This window comes from Chrysochloris asiatica, unplaced genomic scaffold (genome assembly GCF_000296735.1).
Source record: "Chrysochloris asiatica unplaced genomic scaffold, ChrAsi1.0 scaffold00120, whole genome shotgun sequence".
In the NCBI taxonomy this organism is placed as follows: domain Eukaryota; kingdom Metazoa; phylum Chordata; class Mammalia; order Afrosoricida; family Chrysochloridae; genus Chrysochloris; species Chrysochloris asiatica.
This window is the reverse complement of record NW_006408638.1, coordinates 4,299,099-4,316,834: the sequence shown is the minus strand read 5'-3', so window position 1 is coordinate 4,316,834 and position 17,736 is coordinate 4,299,099. Positions and strand designations below refer to the sequence as shown.

The following is a 17,736-nucleotide window of genomic DNA, read 5'->3' as shown; positions in this document are numbered from 1 at the left end:
CGCTAGACTACAAAGCCGTTTGAACTGCCAGGTCGGCGGTTCAAGCTCACCAGCTGCTCCTTGGAAACCCTATACAGGGTCACTGTGGATCGGAACTGACTGGATGGTACTTAACAACAAAAACAACAAATTTAGATATAATGAACCCTGGTAGAGTAGTTAATTACAAAGCTGGGATGCTAACCTCAAGGTCAGTAGTTCGAATTTACCAGTCATTCCGTGAGAGAAAGACGAGGCTTTCTGTTCCCATAAAAATTTGCCACTTCAGAAACCTATAGAGAATTGCTATGAGTCGGTTCCGACTCATAGCGACCCTGCACAGGGTTTCCGAGGCTATAAATCTTTACAGGATCAGAAAGCTTCATCTTTCTCCAGTGGAATGGCTCGTAGTTTCGAACTGCTGACCCTGCAGTTCGCAGCCCAATTCGTAATCACTACACTACCAGAGCTCCTTAGAGATAACATAATGAAGGTGTAGCCAGAAAGAAAAGGATTGACAATCTGACTTTTCAACAGTAACAAGGGAAGCCATAAAAGCGAGTTTAATAATATCTTCAAATGTACGGACAGAAAACAGCTGTCAACAAAGTAGTCTATATTGAATAAGAATTTCTCAAAGAACAATGGTAAAGTAAAGACTGGTTCAAATAAATGAAAAGAGAGAATGTGCAAAGAACAGACTTCCGCTAAAGGAACTTCTAACGGATGTATTCAGACTGAAGGGAAGTGATCCCAGATGGAAGTCTGGCATAAAAGAAGAGATGGTGAGCAAAGAAATTGGTAAATAGTTGGTACATCTAAGCCAACACTGATTAAAAAGAAAAACAATAGATGATGATAATATTGAACAATTTTTAAAAAAGAAACTACTAGAAAAAAATGTCAATAATAAAGAACAAGTTGAAAAGGTATGCTCAGATTTAAAGTGTTCTGAAGTTCTTAACTTGCATTAAAGTAATTAATTTTTAATAAAATGAAATACAGTATATTTAGTATATACAGTGTAATGTAGTAGCTAGGAGGAAAATGAATAAATGTAAGTTCAAAAGAGATCAAGAATTAAGACCAAAAAAATAAAAGATTGCACAAGTAAAGCCATACTCTAAACAGTATATTGTTGTTAAGTGCCGTCGAGTCGGATCCGACCCATAGTGACCCTATACAGGGTTTCCAAGGAGCGACTGGTGAGCTTGAACTACCAACCTTGCAGTTCAAACGCTTTGCAGTCTGGCGCATTAATCCACAGCACCAACCAGGGCTACCTAAATGGTGTTGTTGTTGTTGTTGTTGTTGTTGTTGTTATGTGCCGTGGAGTCGGTTCCGACTCATAGCGAGCCCGTACAGGGTTTCCGAAGCTGTAAATCTTTACGGGAGCAGAAAGCCTCATCTTTCTCCCGTAGAACAGCTGGTAGTTTTGAACTGCTGACCTTGCGGTTCGCAGCCCGATTCGTAACCACTATGCTACCAGAGCTCCTTACCTAAAATGGTGTAATCTAGTAATAAATTAGCAACTATATGATAAAGTTGTTCTGCCAATATTATCAAAACATATACAAACATTAGGAGACAAATCGAGTTCAAATTTGAAGTCACTGATAGTCAACACCGGGGCTAGGCCACGTGGTTCTCCTGGCTCCTATTGTGGATGAATGGGCTAGCCTGTTGCTCTTCTGACTTCACCAAGTCAGTCAGTATTTACTCATGGTAGCTGAAAGTTGCTGCTATGCTTTTCAAAACTCAACTGGAGCAGTTTTCATTGGAATTGATTATGTTTAAAAGGAAGTCAGCACTATCATAAATTAGTTTTGTCAGGAAGTCACCGTCACATCACAGTTGACTGCTCTGGGGAAATTCTGCTCCTACAGTTTTTACTCCTCAAGTCCTCAGGTTGACAGAGCAAATTCCAGGCACAACTTCCCCTACTTTCATGGTGAACTATTTCCCCTAGGGGAGAAATTGCCTTAGCAAATAACATTTCTGGTCAGAGTAGGTAAAAAAACTTGCATAAACACAAGAAAGAATAGTTCTCAGGCCCAAATCTTATCAACATTCAGCTGATATGAAAGTATCAGAGTCAAAACCCTGTCACTGTAAACAGCATCATCCCTGCGCATCCTGAACACACATTTGCTTCAGAAATGGCTATGAAATAAATGGCATATAAAACGAATCAACAGCTAACAATCAACAGGTGGAAGGAGTTTGGACATGATCATAATCTGTCTCCTGCTAGATTCAAAGCACTTCTTTTCCTTCATTTCCCCATCCATCAGGTTAGCTGAATGCCCAGGTCTCATACAGAACGTCAGAAGTGGCAATGAGGTTTGAGACATCAGAGGGAGAAGGTTGGGCAAAGAAATCAGCATTCTGTGGCTCGCATCAATGACAGCAATTCCTCCCTCTTTCCACTCCAAGTATTCATTATGGAAGCAGACTATTTGAACTGTGAAACTTTAATCAGTGGGATTCTAAGAGTATGTCTCATGAGATTCTTAAGTTTATGTCCTATTCCAAAAAGATTCAAAAGTTGAGAATAACCAGTAACAGTTTAAAACAGTATGGCAGGATTTCATGTGAGCCTTTCAATGTGACTTTTATTATTGTTTTAATGCTGATAGCATATAAATGATTACAGAGGGAGAAAAGAAAAAAGAAGGGTGGGGAAAATTGTACAATACAGAAACAGTTTAGCATCTTGCAGTGGAAAAGATCTGACCTGAGATCTCCACCTATATGTCCCTGAGCAGTCTGCCATTGAATCGATTCCGACTCAACAACCCTGTATATGTTTTCCAGGAAGTGACTGGTGGGTTTGAACCCTGATTTGCAGCTAGCACTCTAGTGCTTATCCTACAATGCCATAGCATGACTGCTGACTTAGTACTGTTCTGTCTCCCAATCCCAACTCCTACTGCAAAAATGTGTATGATTTCTACCAGACACTGCTGAAGTCAGTCAGCCTGCTATTCAAACTCTTGTGCCACTACTTACTAGCATTATGGGCAAGTTACTTAAACTCTCTGCTTCTCAGTTACTAACCCCAGAGGATCATTGTGTGGATCAAAATCAATATTATATGTATAGCACATAGCACAAGGCATCCACTAAGCAGTAAATATGTTCTCTATCACTGTTATAACAAAGATCCAGCACAAACAAAACCAATATAGAAGAGATAATCTTAGAAACAGTAGAGTACATGATGAAATTATTTAGGTGTATTGTGGTAAAACCAAAAAGGAAGAACACGCTCAGCATTTCTCAAGCTGGGGGAACTGAAGAAAAATTCAAGACTTGACTTTCGTTTTTGAAAGATTCACTGGGCAAATTATTGAATGATGCAGAAAACATCAAGAGAAGATGGAAGGAATACAGAGTCACTGTACCAAAATGAAATGGTTAATGTTCAGCCATTTCATAAAGTAGCATGCGATCAAGAGCCAATGATCCTGAAGGAGGAAGTCCAAGGTGCATTGAAGGAATTGGCAAAGAACAAGGCACAAGGAATTGATGGAATAAAAATTGAAATCTTTCAAGAAAGTGAGGTGGCATAGGAGGCACTCACTCATCTCTGCCAAGAAATTTGGAAGACAACTAACTGTCCAACCGATTTGTGCCCATTCCAAAGAGAGGTGATCCAACGCAATGCGGAAATCATTGGACAATCTCTTTGATACCTCAAGCGAGTAAAGTTTTGCTAAAGGTAATACATAAACGGCTACAACCATACGTTGACAGAGAACTTCCAGAGGTCCAAGCCACATTCAGAAGCAGCCGTGGAATGAGGGATATCATCGCTGATGTCTGAAGGATATTGGCTGAAAGCAGAGAATATCAGAAAGATGTTTACCTGTGCTTTATAGACTATGCAAAGGCTTTCGAGTGTGTGGATCATGACAAGCTATGGACAACACTGTGAAGTATGAGTATTCTGGAACACTTAATTGTACTCATGAGAAATCAGTACCTGGACCAAGAAGAGTTGTTCAAACAGAACATGGGAACACTGAATGTTTTAAAATTAAAAAAGGTGTGTGACACGGTTGTATTCTTTCACCATACTTAATCAACCTGTATGCTGAGCAAATAATACGAGAAGCTGGGTTCTATGAAGAAAAACGTGGCATCAGGATTGAAGGAAGACTCATTAACAACCTGCGATATGCAGATGATACAACCATGTTTGCTGAAAGTAAAGAGGACTTGAAACATTTACTGATATAGATCAAAGAGCACAGCCTTCAGTATGGATTACATCTCAATGTCAAGAAAACAAAAATCCTCACCACTGGACCAATAAACAACATTTTTATCAATGGAGAAAAGATTGAAGTTGTCAAGGACTTCATTCTTCTTGGATTAACTATAGACACTCACGGAAGCAGCAGTCAAGAAATCAAATGACGTATTACATTAGGCAAATCTGCTGCACAGGAACTTTTTAAAGTGTTGAAGAGCAAAGATGTCAGCTTGAGGACTAAGGTGCACCTGACCCAAGCCATGGTATTTTCAATAACTTCATATGCATGCGAAAGCTGGACAGTGAATAAGGAAGACCCTAGAAGAACTGATGCCTTTGAGTTATGGTGTTGGAGGAGAATATTGAAAGTGCCATAGGCTACCAAAGAACCAATAGATCCATTTTGGAAGAAGTGCAGCCAGAGTGCTCCTTGGAGGCCAAGATGGCCAAACTTCGTCCCTCATACTTCAGACATATTGTCAGGAGGGACCAGTTGCTGGAGAACGATACCATGTTTGGTAGGGTGGAGGGTCAGAGAAAAAGAGGAAGACCCCCAACGAGATGGATTAGTCAAGTGGCAGCATCGATGGACTTAAGCATGGTAACAGTGGTGAGGTTGGCCCAGTATCGGGCAGTGTTTCGTTCTGCTGTGCATAATAAGGTCTCTATGGGTCGGTACCGACTCGATGGCACCTAACAATTGTTGTTTAATCGGAAGTTGGTTATCAGTGGGCTCAGTGACTGGCTCAACAGTGTGATGTGGCTATCTAAAATGCTAAGAAAGCTTGTGTTCACAAACACCCACCCACATAGTCTATAAAAGGGGATGACGATAAGATATGCTAAAGTAATTTGTTTAAACTTTTGGACACAAGATGTGAGAGGACACAAATTATATTAAATAGGAACAACTGAAGATTCAGGACTAATTGTCTTCAAATGTTTAAAACTGTCATATCAAGGCAATGCATTTGTTCATCAGAGCTCCATGAGAAGACCAGGAACAATCAGTGGAAGTTACAGAGGGCCGGTGTTCAGTTCAGAATTGAATGGGTTCTTTGGGGAAGTCATCGGAGCCGTTCAGCACTGGTGAAATGACATCAAAATGTGCACATACCTTTTGTTTGTTGTTTGTTTGTTTGTTTGTTTGTTTGTTTGTTTGTTTGTTACAAAGACTGATGTTCATACTTGAGAAAGAATTCAATCTAAAGTTAGATTGTTTAGCCACAGAATTTTTACATCCTTCCAAACATATTTATTATGTATTTAGATGCACAGTAACATGTTACCAAAGGCTTTTTTCATGGACAAAATAACCAATTGAAAAGTATACAAGATAATAGTGCTAAATGATAACACAGAAAGTAATATTTACAATTCAGATACATCCATTAAATTTTTGGATGGAGTTGCCAATACATGGCTAACTTCATTGGCTTTTGTTGATAATCAGCAACATCCAGACATCCAATTTAAAAGAAATTCAACAAAAAGTTTGAGTGATACAGGAACTGGATTGTTGTTGAACTGGATAGCTCATTATTATTACAGATTAATTCTGTAGTTAGTACAAACTGGGTAGACTACTCTAACATTAATTAGAATTTCAGACACACTCTTTTTGACCATTCTAATACACCCTCGGAAACCCTGTACAGGGTCGCTATGGGTCGGAACCGACTCGATGGCACTTAACAACAACAACAATCATGTTGCTTAGTTAAGCCATTGTTGATTTTCATGTTTCCCAACAGAAAAATGTAGAGCTGTAACATGTACTGACGACTTCTAGGAGACAGTTTTAGTCTGTCCTCTTGGGATTGGAAGATGTTGCCAGAAAGAAGAAAAGGATTTGGGAACTAGAATCCACCGTTACATCAAGTAATCAGCTATGTAAAAAATGGACAAAGCAGAAATGGGATAGGAGTGGGGGTTATAAACTATCTCCTTCATAAAAATCATCTTTTTTAAAGGGCTCACTTGACCTCTTTTGTTGTTGTTGTTAACGTCCTAGACGCTTTATTAAGGAGCCCTGGTAGTGTAGTGGATTATGAGTTGGACTGCTAACAGCAAGGTCAGTAGTTTGAATCTACTAGTAGCTCCACGGGAGAAAGATGAGGCTTTCTGCTCCCATAAAGATTTGCAGCCTTGGAAACCCTATGCAGGGCCATTGTGAGTCAGAACTGACTCAGTGGCACACAACCACCACAAGCAACAACAAATGCTTTACTTCCTTAGTTCCTCAATGTGTTTATATACGATTAAAAGTTTATTCTCGGTCATTGCTATATTTGAGTTTACAATGATGAGAGAAAATACATAAATCAAATTTACTGACCTTTAGTTGTCAACTGTTTCGGTGGCATTCTAAAGTGTTTCCACTGACTTTCAACTATAAAACCTATTTGACTGTACTTTGTACCAATAGATCTTTCTCCACATACATTTACCCTGAAATAAAAAATGCTCCACATATATATGGAAAAGTTTCTGTCTGAGTGGCTTCTTTAAAAGTATATCACTTTAAAAAGATACAAGGCACAAACTATTTGACAGGGTCCCTTTAAAAAGCAGGCTGGACAAAGTCTTAAGAACAATCTGTACTGGCAATGGATACAGAAGATGACCTAATAGGTCTTTTCCATCTCTAATTTCTGTGATTCGAGGGTTTTTACTCCTACAGTGATACTTGTGAGTTCAACAATTTCTCAAAACTATTATTAGTTACCAAGGAAACACAAAATATTTGCAGGAATAAATAAGCAAATGGACTGGACCTAAACAGCAGGCTTTTCCTGCTTCTCATTTATATTCTTATGGTGGCACTATAGTATCAGTTCTTCATTCTCTCACCTATTGGTATACCCACTAGAAGTCCACAGCCAAGTCACAGCACTCTGTATAAACCAAGACCAGGAGGCCTCTTGTTAACAGAAGATTCCATATGGAATATGGGCTTCTCCTTGCTTCACTTGGTTTGGAATAAAAACCATGGCAGTTAATGGCTAGCAGGCAGTGGTTAGCTTGAGGACCACCAGTCTTCGGTAGCATATGCACTTTTAAATGAGCCAACATGATTAAAATATAATAAAGATAAAAAGATGCACAACACACACACCTCACAGTACATTCAGTTAATAGTGTTACTATTCAAATTGTAGGCCTGTGTGTAAAATTTTTTCCCACTTTTCTGTATTTTCCAAATTATGATACCTATTACTTTTGAAATGAAAAAAGGAATGACTTTTAAGATTTGTTCTTAATTTTTAAAGTAAGAAAATATTATTCTTTTTCCTATTAGTAAAGCACTCCCCATTGCCTAGTATCACCACTGACATTGTTACTATAGTCAGTCTGATTTATAAGGGGAACCATTTCTGATCTAAACTCAAACTCAGCTGAAATCTGAGTAGGAGCTCTTGACGTGTCTCTACAAAGTTCAATGACTGTGGAGACTGGAACATGAGATGGGCTGTACAGGGTCTATATGTAAGTCCAAGTTAGTTGCTACCATTTAACTGCTGGATAAAAGCTCTTGGTGTAGTGTAAATGCTGCAATGCCCAAGGATGGGGTACATTTTGTGTGGCATCTGTGTGTACAAAGTCAGACAGGAGGCTTGTGAGGAACAAAAAGCAGATTGAAAGGAAAAGTTTGGTTAGAAAAATGATTGGTCCACAGCACAGAAAGTGCTTTCATCCTTAGATTTCCCCTTTGGCTCTTAAGTTATATCACAGCAGATGGGCCACTCAGCCCAGTGCACACCTGCTTTGCAAGAAGGCTGCCAGTGGAGTGTCACAACAGGCCAGAAGGTATTAGCACCAAAGGCTCACACTCTGGCCACCCCAACTGTGGCCTAATGCAGCACAGGATCAATGAACTCTGCCTCTCTCCATGCTCTCCTGGATTTGTGCCCAACCTGCTTTTCATACAGGACCTTGCCTATAATATGAACTTTGGGTGTGTGTGCATGTTATAATGCTTCCACATATCTTACTTCGTAAAGACAAAGATGTCAAACATTGAAAGTTAACTTCTAGGGAATAGAACCTGCCACTCCTTGTGTGCAGCTCCAAGAAAGTTTCGATTAATTATGAACACTACTTCTCTGGTACTTAATTGGATGACTGAAGGGCTTTACAAGTTGCAAGGAGCAGCAGTCAGGGAAGTCAGAGGTGAAAGGAAATAAAAGCATTCACTTCACAGGGAGAACTGACTCGCCATGCCTGTTGTTGTTGTGTGTTGTCGAGTTGGTTATAACTCATAGCAACCCTGTTTAGAGACAAATTCCAAGAGCGGCTGGTGGATCAGAACTTCCACCAATGATGGCATTGTCATTACTGCCAGTGGTGACTGCCATTAGGAAGTACAGAAGTGGCTGTGGCCATTGCAATAACCTCCATAGTCTGAACTATAGAAAACTGCTGATATTCAGCTGTTTTAAATTGACATTAAAAACAAACAAACAACTTCACGCAATTCTATCTAGTTGATTTCTCCCTGTCTCCAGACTTTCCACCTATAAACCCCTTATTCCATATTAGAAAGCAATTAGCTGGGTGGAAAAGTTTCTTTGTACTATTTCCAAATAACAACTTAAAGCTATTACTCATGTTACAAATTGTAGAAGGAACCTTAATTTGCAGGTATACTGGAATTTCCTGATTATAAAATGCAGAGAGAGATATAGCAATTGGACAGAAGTAGGCCAGGAAATGGAATTCTGCTGTAGCACCACAGGATAAGCAGTCGACCTCTCAAGGTAGGTCTAAACGGCAAGGTCAGCAGTTCAAACTCACCAGCTGCTCCTCGGTAACTCTATACAGGGTCACTATAAGTTGGAATCAACTCAATGACACTTAACAACACCAGGCTGTAAAGTAACATTTTCTCAGCCAAGACTGAGGTACAGTGGTTATAATTCTATTCTTTTCATAGTAAACATATGACAGAAGAAAAGAGAACGTAAATTACTTCTAAAAGAAAATGCAGGTACAATGAGGGAATGAAAAGTCTACTTGTTTACTCATGTAGGCAATGAACCACAATGCCAATGCAGGTGAAAGTTTGTGGTATGCAAACAAGGGTGTTCTTCAGTCAATTAAATAAAGGTCTCCCTTCTTCAAGATCCTTGACTATCTGTCTGGTAGAAAAACTGTGTTTTATCCAATTGTATTTGAACAAGACACTGTGCTGCCACCTTCCAGAAAACTCAATAAATATACAAATCCAAATGTGAATGACTTCTACTAGGGGTTACTCAGTGTACAACAGAACCACCACCAGAGTCGCTCTGGTGTGTAACTTGTGAAAAAGGAGAATCTTCACTTTTCTGATTTCAACATTCAATCATGAAAATAAACATACAAACTGCTCAATTAAATCACAACACTCCTTTATCAACAACACCTGTGAGAGATTTGGAACAAACAAAGGAGCTGTAGGATAAGTACTAGACTGATAACTGCAAGGTTGGCACGTCAAACCCACCAGCTGCTCTTGGAAACCGTCTATAGGGTCACTATTAGTAGAAGACAACTCAAGGGCACACAATAACAACAATGGAGAGAAGATAGGATTACAGTTGAATGTATAACACACTGGTTCAAATCCCTAAATTGCTTATTATTTTTTTTATTTTTTATTTATTTAGGTAGTTTGTTTGTTGTTGTTAAGTGCAATCGAGTCGGTTCCTGTATAGGGTTTCTGAGGAGCTACTGGTGAGTTTGATCTGCCAACCTTGTGGTTAGCAGTACAATACTTAGATTAAATGACAGAATGCATACAGACTGTCATGATCTAAGAAGTCAATGAAGAGTTACTATAGGTTCCTGAGGACTTCTGGTATGGCGCTGTATGATAAGCACAGGGCTGTAAGGTCAATTTGAAACACAAGGTTGGCAGTTCAAACTCACCAGTCGCTCCTCAGGAATCCTCCTACACTGGGTTTCCGAAAAATGACATAACAACAACAACAACAACAACACTGGTTTCTGAAGAGCCCTGTTGGCAAAATGATTGAAGCAGTCAGCTACTAATCAAAAGGTAGGTGGTTCGGACCCACTAACCACTCCATGGGAGAAACATATGACAGTTGACTTCTGTAAAAATTTGAACTTTGGAAATCCTGTGGGACAGTTTACAGCTGTGGTGTGGTACTGTAGGATAAGCACTGGACTAATTGCCACAAGGTCCACAGTTCAAACCCACCAGTCACTCTTGAAGAATCCTAGACAAGTATTTTATACATTTAATTTTTCCATTCTTCAATTACTCCAATTTAAGAAAAGGAGGAAATAATATTAACCTGTTTCACAGGGAAGTGGGAAGTCAGTAGAATGAAAATAAAGACAGAGTGAGTACAAAATATGAGAAAGAAAAAAATAAAAGACATTGTCAATGTAAGGAAACCCACTTGGCCATCAGAGGAAAAGGAGGCAAAACAAGCTATAGAAGATTAGTTTTGGATTAAAGACAGTTTGTGGTATCAGTTTTGAGCCAAGTTGTCAATGCTTATGCCTCATGTAACTTTCTTAATCATCATTTCTTTCATTTGTAATAACAAATCTAATATAAAAGTCTCAAGAAGAACTGTTCATAAGAATGTGAATTATACTTTTTAGGAGACTGAAAAGATAATGCACTTCACAAATATAGAGCATTAAAACTAACAAACCAACATCTAAAATACTAGTTGTTGTTGGTAAGTGCTGTCAAGTTGGTTCTTACCCATAGCAACCCTGTATAGTGTTTCTGAAGAGCAGCTGGTAGGTTCAGCTGAAGGGTATGGTCATTCACTTCTCCAAAAACAGTCTATTTGAAAAGCAGGAGTTAGTTTAATTTAGGATTCCCAGTAGATAGATAAAGAGTGATCTGGAAGAACTGTCAAAGTGAGCTCAGAGTTTAGCAAACACACGATTATTCTGTCTTTATTTCACACCATTTTCACTAACTATACACACTTTTTGCAACCAGTTATTCTCCACCCCACAACAAAGAAAACAAGCAAGCACATTTTCATTATTCTTGTTTGACAAACATATGGAAACAATTCTATAGACATATGTACATCATAATAGGAAGCAATCCTATTTTAATGTAACTTAAACAGAGATTTTGAATACACTCATGCGATTAAAACTACTCAATTCATACAAATATGGCAGTCTTGTCCCTAATTTATTTAGCAGAGTCATATAGTTGTGTTACGGCTTTTGAGATCACTTCTCTTACCGATCTGCCTAATAGGAGACTAAATCTCATTTATCAGAAATAGGATTTATACAACTAAATTTGCCCTACACTAGCGGACAACTGGCTTAAATCAGTGATAAGTGTTTGACTTGTTTCTCCGCCCCCCCCCCATGTCTTTATTTTTTATTCTGTTTTGTTTCGCTAGTGGAAGAAAACAAATGCATTAAAATCAACTTACCGTCTATTTTTGTACTTTATCTATTCTGAACAAAACACTTCATTTCTTTAAGAATATTTTCCCAACCAAGTAAACTGATTAGTTTTAAATGCTTTAGCTAAAACACAGGCATGCAGAAATGAGGAACTGGGAGGTTCTTTCATGGAAAACACTGAAAAAAATCAGATTTCATCTGGCCTTCCCATCATCACTTGAAGAATTGTTTGGTAGTTACATCATCAGGAAATAAAACACTATCCTCTGAGGACCCCTACTCTTTACAAAAAGGAAAGGAAGGTTTGAAGTCTAAATCACCCTCAGAAACGTCTCCAAAAAATGACTTTTCCTTCCTCTTGCGCCTCCCCTTCACAATCAAAAATCTAATGTAACAAAAATGTATTACAAACCTTTAAATTAGCTCCTTGGAAACCTTATACAGTGTAGCTATGAGTCGGAACTGACTCGAAGGCACTTAACAACAAATAAGAATTACAAACCGTGTGTTTTAAAAAACCAAACTAATAACAGAAACTTTCAGGACCTAGAGGTTAGAAACATTAGAGGCTAGGATGGTCCATGACCCCCAATGACTTGGTGAGCCCAGCAGGAGGGCGCCGGCGTCACTGCCCCGCCGCCCATTCCTCTCCGCAGGGAACCGGGGAGCGACTGTCCGTTCTTAGAAGCCGATGCGAAAATGCGAGAGGCTGTGCGGCCGGCCGCATAGGGTCTGTTTGTCACCGGCGCCCCCACCGCCCGCGCCGCACACGCGGAGCGCCTTATAAGGCAGCGCAGTGACGTAACTCCCATAGGCCGGGCGCGCTCAGCGCCCAGCTCGCATTGTTCGGGCGGCTCCCGGAGCGCGCACAGCCGGCTCACAGCGCAGCTCAGCGCCGCGCCGCGCCGCGCGACAGCGGCTCCGGCCTGGCCCCCGCCTGGCCCGGTGCGGGCATCTCAGGTAAGCCCAGGAGAGCTGCTCTGCTCCACCAAGGGGCACCGCTGTCCGAGAGCCAGGCTAGTATGTCCGTAGGTGGCTTTTCAAGTTATCTCAGCACCACCAACTCTAGACAGGTTTCGCTAAGATCGTTCAATGAACTCTAGGTTCAAAACTTTTTCCAGTTCACACAAAAACTTTCAAAGTTTTCTGCAACGGATAAAACAGATTTGGGATTTAAGTTTAAATGTTGAGAGGCTGGGGAAGACTACAACATACGCTTTCCAAGTGAGTTACACATTGAATCCTGCCTGTATTAAGAAATCTTTAGGGACAGGGGTGGGGGTGTATTGTAATACAACTCTATGTTCTGATCATATCTTTTCCTGGAGATTTACGAAAACTCCTTTATGCCTTTCTAAAGAACAGAGTGCGAAACACTGCTACATTGTAGTGGATTTGTTCGTCCCCCCCGCCCCCTTGTTAGTAATACATTTTAAGGCTAGGATGACTCGTGCTTAAAATGAAAAACTATTTTTAAGCTTAAAAAAAAAAATCTTATAGACGCTGTTTCGTCTTGATAGTATATGCTAATTTATATAAGGAACTGTAACAGTTTTAAGTTCTTATTACTTCAGCTGTAGTCACTGAATAAGTAGCAAACCACATGAAAAATTACAGATAAGGTTATCTTCTCTGGATGATAGTTTATTATATAAAATGTTTATGAATTTACGAGGAAAAACTTACAGAAGAATTTTGAACCATTACATCTAAACCTTGAGCAGGTTCTTATTATAAATTAACCTTACAGTATGATTATTGAACACAAATCAGATGCTGAAAATCTGCAAAATTTTATTTACTTTTCGAAACAAAAATTAGCAGATGGACTAAAAATGAAAGATATTCTATGCCAAGTTTTAAACTTGGAATAGGAGATGAAGAATGATTTATCACTCAGACTTTATCTGGCCTGACCATATTGTAAAATAAAACTCAGGAACTGTGTGACAGGATTAATAACCTTTTAAAATAACCTTTATATGCTTTGTAAGTATACACAGTGCAAAGTCAGAATTCATGGGTTGTTGGTTTTGTTGGGTCACTCTAAGCATGAAAAATTCTTAATATTGTTGTCATTTGAATTAACATATAAGATCAGTCTGGATGTAGAATAAAAGTTTTAAAGAACAGAGTACCATAACTATCAGAGATGTATATGATAATAAATTCAGATTTTGCATATATTGCATTGTCAGATGAAAAAAGTCATATTCTAGAAGATTTATTTATCACCAGAAATATACCATTTCTTTTACATGCTCAAAATTTGGAATCTATATGTATTTTTCTAGTAATTCCTGTGGTTAAGATTTAAAATATATATATGACATTGGTCTGTATCATTTTTGCTTCATAAGAGGCTTGGGAGTTTTTGTGTTGCTAATTTTGTTTGTCACAATACAAGTCTTAGTTTTAGTATTCTGAAAGAAAAAATTATATGTTATTTGGTCTGAAGCTAAGCTATATAAACTGCAGGTTAGCACTGAGAAGTAAGGATTTCTCCAAAACTATTCTATGAAAGCTAGGGAAAAGCCTACATAATGAGAAGAGAGAGAGGGGCCAACACCCAGGTCACACTGGAGAAGTACGGAATATGCAGTTGAAAAGTTGTTTATTTGATATAGGCTGTAATTGGAAACTGAAAAAAATTCCTGCCTTGGGAAAAAGGTTATTCTGCTTTTTTGAATCTAATAGAGGAGGGAAACAGAAACCATTAATTATTGTTTCAGTCAAACCCAAAGTAACATCTGTACCATAAACTATAGCTCAACTGTTGAAAATCATAACCTCTATCAAAGCTCTAACAGCTGTGTTATCCAGAGTCTGCAATTTAGATTTTTTAAGCAGGCAAATATCACTTTTTAAAAAAATGTTTAAATGATACACTTCAATATTCCACACACCTTTTCCTATTTATTAACTTTAAAGCATGCTTCAGAGAACAATCACCCATTCAGATCCCTTTAAAAACTGAAAGTTAAACAAGAGCTATCATGGATACATTATCTCACAGTGGTCTGTATGGGTGAGCATTTCTTGGTCCTTGGGACAAGTCTATATGATGAAATAACATGTTTTTGACTGAATAAATGTGAATTTTACACTTGTAAATAGAGCACGTTTTTGTGTGTGTGCTTAAGAATGGGGAATATTGTCGTCCCTTTATGGTGACTAACCTAACTGTTAAGCACTAGTATTTTTGTGATATTTCCCTAATGCTGGTTTGGGGTGTACAGTAACAGCCAGTATGAAAGACACAAATCAAGCCTTGACCTTAATTTCCACATCAACTTGCAGTTCTCATTAATTTGTCTTCTCACAGGGATGTTTTAGGGTTTTCTGTTCCTCCTTCCCCTCCAAAAAATTACCTTTGGTAAATAAATGGATTTTAATATAATTAAGGTAATTCTTCTTAGGCCATGTTCTGACAAAGCAAAAGCTTTATAAAATGAACAGAAGAAAAATAAAATGTAGGTCTCCTATTTTAGGGAAAGAGGAAGAGGAGCTGGAAGAGAACTGTTTATAAAAGATTGGGTATTGTGGAGTAATAATCAGAGGATGTAAAGCAATATTGGTCTCAATCTGTGTCAGGAACTGAAATGTCCCATCTGTTGCTTACAAAATCAGTATCTTGGAAAAATCTAACACATCCCACTGTATTCTCTTGGGCATGTCACTCATTTTAAATGATTTTTAGGGATTATTTAAATTGGATTTGACTATATATTTGGAGCCCTGGTGTGGCACTGCAGGTTAATGCACTGGACTACAATGTCAGTTTGAACCACAAGGTCGGTGGCTCAGGCTCACCAGCTGCTCCTTGGAAACCCTATACGGAGTTGCTATGGGTTGGAACTGACTTGACAGCACTTAACAACAACAACAATATATTTTACTTCAATTTAAACTAATTGTTTAGTTTCTATTGTTTATGTTGTTAAGTGTCATCAAGTTGGTTCTGACTCATAGCAACCCTGTATAGAGTTTTCAAGGAGCGGCTGGTGAGTTTGAACCACTGACTTTGTGGTTCAAATCAACCTTGCGGTCCAGTGCTTGATCTCACAGTGCCACACCTGGACTCCATAGGATTTAAAGACGAAAAGACACTTGCATATACAGCCAGCATTACAAACCCATTAAAGAAATATTTCTATGGTTGCTTCTGCCATAACCAGAGTATGCCTGAGCCACCAAGCCAATCACTTCTGTGTTCCCTTTCTGATACTTAATTAATGTGTGCTACAAAGATTTACAGAGTCTCCTCTGGCTGGTCAGTTTCTACTTCTGAAGTGTAAGGCAGGACATTCACTTGTTGAATCATTGTAAGTGTACTGATTCCTCGTGGGTCCTCTCTAGCACTACTGGAAACCCTCTCATATCCTTCTTCTTAAATACAGCTTTGCTCTCCTCCCTGACCCTCACCAACCACGACTTTTATCTGCACTAATATAGCCGCCAAGTGGGTAAACAAAGGTGAGAAAGCTTTGCAAGGAAAGTCCCTTGGTTCTTTTTCAGATATGAGAGAAGCACTCCCTCTTCATACTTGTTCTCTTAGGTCTTACTGATCCAAAATAAGATTAACTCTTAAAGACACTTAAGAAAAAAAAAAGATGTGCTTCTGGGAGGGAGATAGCTAAGGAGGTATGTAAGTATGTAGGCACTTGTATCTACATACTTGTGTATCATGGGATAGGCAAATGTAAAGACAATGCCCAATTAGTTGTTTCTGTTTAAAATTACTATTGTTTTCTAGCCTTGGTGTTGTTAAATGCCATTGAGTCAATTCCGACTTATAGTGACCCTGTTTCTGAGCAGCAGCTGGTGGGTTTGAACCTCCGACCTTCTGGTTAGCAGTCTAATGTTTATTGCACAGCGCCACACCACTGGAGTCAGTTCCGACTCACAGTGACCCTGAATAGGGTTTCCGAGGTTATAAATCTTTACGGGAGCAGAAAGCCTCATCTTTGTCCCGTGGAACAGCAGGTAGTTTCGAACTGCTGACCTTGAGGTTAGCAACTCGACTTATAACCACTACGCTACCAGAGCTCCTTGTTTTCAGTCTAGAGCATAGTTATTATCAGTAAAAGAGATCCTGTGTTCCTTCAAAATAGCAAACACTGAACTCCACAGATGGAAGTCTGAGAAATGCCTTGCTAAGTAAGTTCTTTCATATGGACAGTAGAATGCCCCCGACTCCAGAGAGTCTGCACACTTACACGCATACCCAGCAGGGAATGTTCATGGAACTTCCTAATTGGAAGAGGTGTTGGAGGGTATCACATCCAAATTCTTCACTATGCAGGAGAAACTGATGTCTATAGGGGTACTCCTTTTTGGGCCTCCGCCTACCTTTCATTTCTCCTTAACTTGTAGTAGAAAAATAGAACAGAATCCCCAGAAGATTATTGGACTGAAAAAAAAAAAAAAAAAGCCATTAAAAAAGTAAGTGAAAATCCTCAAACCTCTCTTGATAAGTAAAAACAGTAAGGAACCAAAGGGAAAGAAGAGAGGTAACAGTCAATACAGTTCAACTAGGCTGTTGTTATGTGCCATTGAGTCTGTTCCGCCTCATAGCACAGGTGGGGAATCTTTTTTGTGCCAAAATTTGTAACATCTTGCTTGGAGCCATACAAAATTATCAACTTAAAAATCAGCCTGCTATATTTTATCAAACATCTAATTAATTTACCACTAATGTGATGGCTAAGGAGCTCTGGTAGCGTAGTGGTTACGAATCGGGCTGTGAATCGCAAGGTCAGCAGTTCGAAACAACCAGCTGTTCCGCAGGAGAAAGATGAGGCTTTCCGCTCCCGTAAAGATTTACAGCCTTGGAAACCCTGTGCAGGGTCGCTATGGGTCGGAACCAACTCCAGGGCACTTAACAACAACAACAGTGTGATGGCTGGAGTCCTGGTGTGGCGCTGTGGGTTAATGTGCCAAACTACAAAGCCATTTGAACTGCAAGGTCAGCAGTTCAAGCTCACCAGCTGCTCCCTGGAAACCCTATACAGGGTCACTCTGAGTCAGAACCGACTCGACGGCACTTAACAACAACGTGATGGCTAGAACTATATATGGTTGCCTTGGCA

The 17,736-nt window shown here is 39.2% G+C and overlaps 1 protein-coding gene across 2 annotated transcripts in view; it reads left to right on the top strand.

Annotated features, from left to right (window-relative positions):
- The window catches only part of FILIP1L (filamin A interacting protein 1-like), a 118,554-nt gene that overhangs the window by 70,988 nt on the left and 29,830 nt on the right, over positions 1-17,736 (top strand). The window contains exon 1 of one of the 2 annotated variants that reach the window (XM_006868609.1): positions 12,460-12,604. The exons of the other annotated variant lie outside the window; for it this stretch is intronic. The gene's annotated coding sequence lies outside the window, so the exon portion shown is untranslated. Of the gene's footprint in view, positions 1-12,459; positions 12,605-17,736 lie in introns of those variants that run through there. 2 annotated transcript variants of the gene reach the window in all.